Source organism: Leptopilina heterotoma, unplaced genomic scaffold (assembly GCF_015476425.1).
Source record: "Leptopilina heterotoma isolate Lh14 unplaced genomic scaffold, ASM1547642v1 Lhet_13, whole genome shotgun sequence".
Lineage (NCBI taxonomy): Eukaryota > Metazoa > Arthropoda > Insecta > Hymenoptera > Figitidae > Leptopilina > Leptopilina heterotoma.
This window is the reverse complement of record NW_025110848.1, coordinates 2,011,067-2,017,066: the sequence shown is the minus strand read 5'-3', so window position 1 is coordinate 2,017,066 and position 6,000 is coordinate 2,011,067.

The following is a 6,000-nucleotide window of genomic DNA, read 5'->3' as shown; positions in this document are numbered from 1 at the left end:
TTTCCCAACACAGTGACTAAAGAGATAAAAATATTTTCAAGATTGGACTCGAAAGTATAAAAGACTAGTACTTTAGATTTTATGTAAAGAGAGTAAATATGAATGGGGGAAAAAAAAAAAAGAAAAACAGTTGCGGAAAATAAGGGAAGAAAAGGAGAAGGGGAACCGCACAGTACGCGTTGCCAATTCGATTAAAGCTTTGGCGGATAAAACCTTAAGGGAGGGTGTGTGTAAAGGTTATTGACGGCAGTATTAGCTGAGTTTCATAGTATAGCGAGATGGCATACGTTTCATAAGATGGGCTTCACTTCCTCTATATGTCCTCTATATCTATATATACATGTGAGATGAGAGTGAGAAGAAATAACGTTGGAACACTAACAGATCTCTCGATATATACGACACAAGAGTAAACTTCCTATAAGCTTTGAGATATATGATACACACAAATACCACACGTTTCCTTTCACAGACAATTTTTTATCTGGACTTTTCTCCGGGGTTATTTCCGCAAATGAAAGTCAGGGCAGTTTATTTCCAAGCAGGTTGTGTCATCGATTCGTATATATATGTCGAAAATTTTCTTTACTTTTTTCTTGCTTGTGTCCTTTATGCGTGTGTTTATCATATCGAAACTAGGGTACGAGGTGAAATTTTTTATTAAAATACACAGAATAATAATATATAACAGTCGTCACATTGATTAAATCTTGTCGGATGAAAAAAATAGGGGTAAAAAAAATTTGATTCTTCATCCAAGTGAAACACTTTTTCTCCCTTCTTTTTTTATAGATAAGGAATAAAATCTGTTTGTAGTTTGTTTTATAAGAGAATATTTATCAAGTCACGAATTTACATATTGAAATCAATGTATTAATCTAGAATTTCAATCAGGAAGAAATATTTTTAACTAGGAGGAAGTTTTATTTTTTATTAACCCCTTAACTGTTTGAGGAAAATACAACATGACTGTCCCAAACTGCTCAGCAGAATTTGATACTTTTACAAATAGTATAATATATTTAAATTATAACTAATTATTCACTTATTGTAAAAAATATCATTAATGACCCTTATAATGTCTTATAATATTGACATAAAAAAAATATCTATCAATTTATATACAAATTATATTTATTTTGAGTGAAAATGAACACGACCCACGTGTTTAAGACTTTTTTCGACTTCTTTTTAAAAATTAAGACTTTTCGAATTTTTTTCCAAACATTGCAACAAAATACAACAACTTTAATAACTTTTTATTAATATTAATTATATATATTATTATAATTAAGCACAAGGGCTTCATGCCCGTATGCTTCCTATAAATATAAAATAAAATATAAAATATAAATAAAAAATAAATACATATTTTAAGTATTTATTTACAATTTTTAAAGAATTTTAATTACAAACTTTAAAAACAATTCTAAACTACCACAAATTTTGATGAAAAATCTTTAAAGCAATTTTTCAAAAACCATTTTTTAAACAATTTTAATTACAAATTTTGATAATAATTTTAAAATATCAAAAATTTTGATGAAAATTCTTTAAAGGTAAATTTAATATCAAAAATTAATGAAAATAAGTTCCTAATTTTTAAAAATTCAATATTTTCAGTATTTTCAATTACATATTTCTAAATATTTAAATAGATACAAAAATAATAACATGAAATGTTATTTTTGTAATTATAATTCTGAAAGAATTATTTTTAACATTTTGAAAAAAATACTCATGTTCAAAATTTTTAATAAAAATTCATCATAAAAATAATTAGTTTTTTTTGCCTTTAGACACTTTTCTGTAGAACAAAAATCAAAAAAGTTATCACAATTTTTGAAAAAAGGTACAAAAATTCGAGATATATTTGCTTTGAAGATTTCAAAGTTTAGTATTTTTCTCAATTTTCAATAAAATGTCTTTTTCTGCTTTTTTTCTTAAATTTTGTGCAAAAACAAACAACTTTGTCTAAACTTTGCCTTTAGACACTTTTCTGTAGAACAAAAATCAAAAAAGTTATCACAATTTTTGGAAAAAGGTACAAAAATTCGAGATATATTTGCTTTGAAGATTTCAAAGTTTGGTATTTTTCTCAATTTTCAATAAAATTTGTTTTTCAGAATTTTTCCTTAAATGTTGTGTAAAAAGAAACAACATTTCCTTTAAATACTTTTCTGTACAACAAAAATCAAAAAAATTATCACAATTTTTCTAAAAAAATACAAAAATTCGATATATAGGGTAAGTGCGGGTATAGTCGGACAGTACTAGTAGTCGGACACTTTCGTGTTTTTTGTCAAATAAATAATAATGCATTGTGATAATTACTTTTAAAAGTATACTAGACGAATGTGTGAAGTTTATATTTTATTAAAATAGTGTTATTTTCGAAAATAATTAAACAAGAAATATTTTATTTAATGTTTTAAAAATCATGGTGTCCGACTATAGATACAACCATTTTCGAGTAGCGCGATGAGTGGCACAAAGTTTTGTTGATAATTAATCATAAATATTAAAACTTATAGGGTTTAAATATTATATTAATAACTTCTAATTTGCTTTAATTCCATTTTCCAGCAGATAGCAATTAAAAAATTATCTGTTTTACTTTATAAATCCAAAATATCTGACAGATGTCCGACTATAGAAACAAGGGGAAAAAGTGTCCGACTACTAAAGCATTCGTAATTTTTTATTAAAATGTTTATATTTTATTAAATACTCAACTATTTGTAACAAATTTATATGATTTTTAATCCTGAAGAACTCCTTTAATTAATAATGTGCTTATAAACACAGTAGATATTTGCTATTTCAAGAAAAAAAGCATAATTTAAGATTGTATCCTTAAGTGTCCGACTACTAGTGCATTTACCCTATTTACTTTGAAGATTTCAGAGTTTAGTATTTTTCTCAATTTTCACCAAAATTTCTTTTTCTATTTTTTTCCTTAAATTTTGTGCAAAAACAATCAACTTTTCCCTTAGACACTTTTCTGTACAACAAAAATCAAAAAAGTTATCATAATTTAACTGTTTGGAAATTTTGCATAATTGAACAACTATTATCTTGAAAAAATTATTTTAAAATAACTTAAGAAAAAACTACGTAGAGTTTTATTTATTACAAAAAAATTGGGTTTTTGTATTTAAATATTTTTCTGGGAATTGTCAGGGAAATTGATAAACTGAAACTTGTGACCACCCAGATTATTATTATTATTATTATTATTAATTTTATTATTATTTTCAAAAATTCATTTTTAATTTAAATAATATTAAAATAATTTCTTTATAATAAACAATAATATTGAGATTAAAATTAGCTAATACTTTTCGTTGAATATGGTGAACTAAGAAAATATCTCTCTTAATAGAAATGGAATTATTAAATAATATTTGGGAATTATTTTTTACTAACTGCAATGGATATTGAAACTTGAAAGTATATTTGAAAAGAAATTTGGTGTAAATTTATTGTTTTTATTAATAACACTTATACAATTTATATATACAATTAAAAAATAGATCGCCCTGTATAATATACGTGTTGTCATAATACGACTCATACAAAAATATTAGTTTTTTCTAAATATTTATACTCACTTTCTTTTGTTTATTATATAACCACTATTATTCATAATTTTGAAATGCAAATGAATTTTTATAACAATATTTTTTTCCTTTTAATTTAACTCTAAATGTAGTTGAATTTTCAATTCAAATGCTTCTTTGCATGGAAAATTTCACATAATTTAAAAAATTTCTATTAATTTGACAATTTGTAAAAATTTGTTCATTAGTTTGTAATTTAATTTGTTAATTGGTTTGTAAATTAATTAATTAATTAATTCATAAACTGATTTATTTATTAATTTGTCAATTAGTTTTTGAACTGATTTATAAATAAATTTTTCAAGTCACTTGTTCCTTAAGTTATTAATTAATATATTAATAAATTTATGTACATAAATTAATGAAAAAATAATGTAAAATTATTATTGCAAATATTATCGAGAATCCAGAAAAAGAGAAAATTGTTTAAAAATTCATTTGTTAATTAGTAAATTTAAATATATGAAGAATAATCATAATTTACAAACTAAATTAATACAAGTTATTGTGTTTTATTGGAAAATTTTATCTCAATGTTAAATATAAATTTACATAACCGAAGAAATTGGCAGTATTTACTGTGACATTAATAGAATACTGTATTGTCTGAGGCGCATATTTTCATTTGCCTTTCAATTAGAAAAATGAAATTATTTGAATAATTGATTCATATTTTGTGATGTCAAGAATATTAAATTGACTCTTGTTTGAAAATATAATTGTAGTATTTCATTTTTAATGAGAGAGAATGTATAAATATTGTTTTATTAAAGGAACTATTATTAAATTAAGAAACAATGGTTTATGAAGTATAATTTTAAAAATTTCATTAATAAGTTAAAATCTTTAAATATATAATTTTTCAGAATATTATTTTTATTCGATGAAAATCCTTTTTTTCAAGAATTTCTTTTTCTTATTTTTAGAATATTTTTTATTATCTAGTTCATTATTTATGACACGCATTTTGCTAGAAATTAGTAAAAGATTTTACTAACGTCTAAATTAAACTTTGCTAAGTTTTTATAGTAAATTTCGTTGCAAAAATTCAGTCAATAATTCTAAATTTAGTTAAAGTTTTTCTTAAATCTGACACTGAACCCTTCAGTAAAAAATACGAACATTAAATGTATAATTAAACATTATTTTCTTTACCAAAAAAAATAGTAGTTCTAATTTTTTTTACTGAACAGTTTAGTGAAAAACTTCCACTAATTTCTAGTTAATTTTCATTAAAACTTTTAGTAAAAATATTGAGTCGTGCAATTTTTACATTATTTCTAGAAATTTTTCACTAAAATACCTTTAGTAAAAAAATTAAACAGTAAAAATAATCAATTACAGAAAATTATTTTCATTATACTGAAAATTATAGAAGAAGCAAAAATTTTCCCCAAATTTCCACATGCGCCTCCATTATTTATTAGAAAAATAAATCTCTTCTAGATAATTAGAAACAACAACAATTAAAATAGAGTATATATAAATTTAACAAACAAAAATAATCTCTCGTTTTCTTAATATCAGTCTCACAATTCCTTGTCCCTATGGAATTTGACGAATCATTTTTAGGAACTGGGACAATAAAACCACTGTTTTGTTCGCATTCAATCTCTACATATAGTATATATATCTTCTCGCTCTATCACTCGTTTTACGAATTCCCCCCTAATACATTACAAATCTCTTTCATATAATTCCAATTTTACTAAAATTTTTAACGTTCAAATGAAAAAAAATATTTCTGTTTTTTGTAGTGTTTTTGCTTTCGTTATTTAACTGTTTCAATATTTTCAAAAATTACTGTTTTTGGGTAATTGAATTTGAATTTAAAGTAAAAATTCAAAATGGCGGCTTTAAGATGGCGACCGAAAAAATTTTGAATTCAATCAGATTAATTGAATTTAAAATTTTTTCGGTTATTATTTTGAATATTTAAATTTTAACCAAAAATTCAGATTCACAGACACTGAAAACCATCGAGCAAGATTTTTTAATAATTGTTTTAATTTTAAACTATTGTTAACTATTATTTATATTCATTAACTTTTGACAACAGATTTGGATCTAATGGAAAAAAAATCCTCAAGAAAGAATTATTATCAATTTTTTAATTTTAAACTATTTTTAGTCGACATTTTGAATTTTTGAATTTTGACTAAAGATTCGGATTTAACGAGAAAAGAATCATTTTTTATAATTTTAAAATAGTTTATCCAACAGGATTTAGACTTTAAAATAAGAATTAATTAACACTTAAATAATTAAAATATTAGTAATAATAGTATTTTCTAGAAAAAATTCTTTTGTTTATACAATTTATTTATCATCCAAATTTCTTATTCTATCGCTTCTTAAAAATTTTTAAAAAATGATT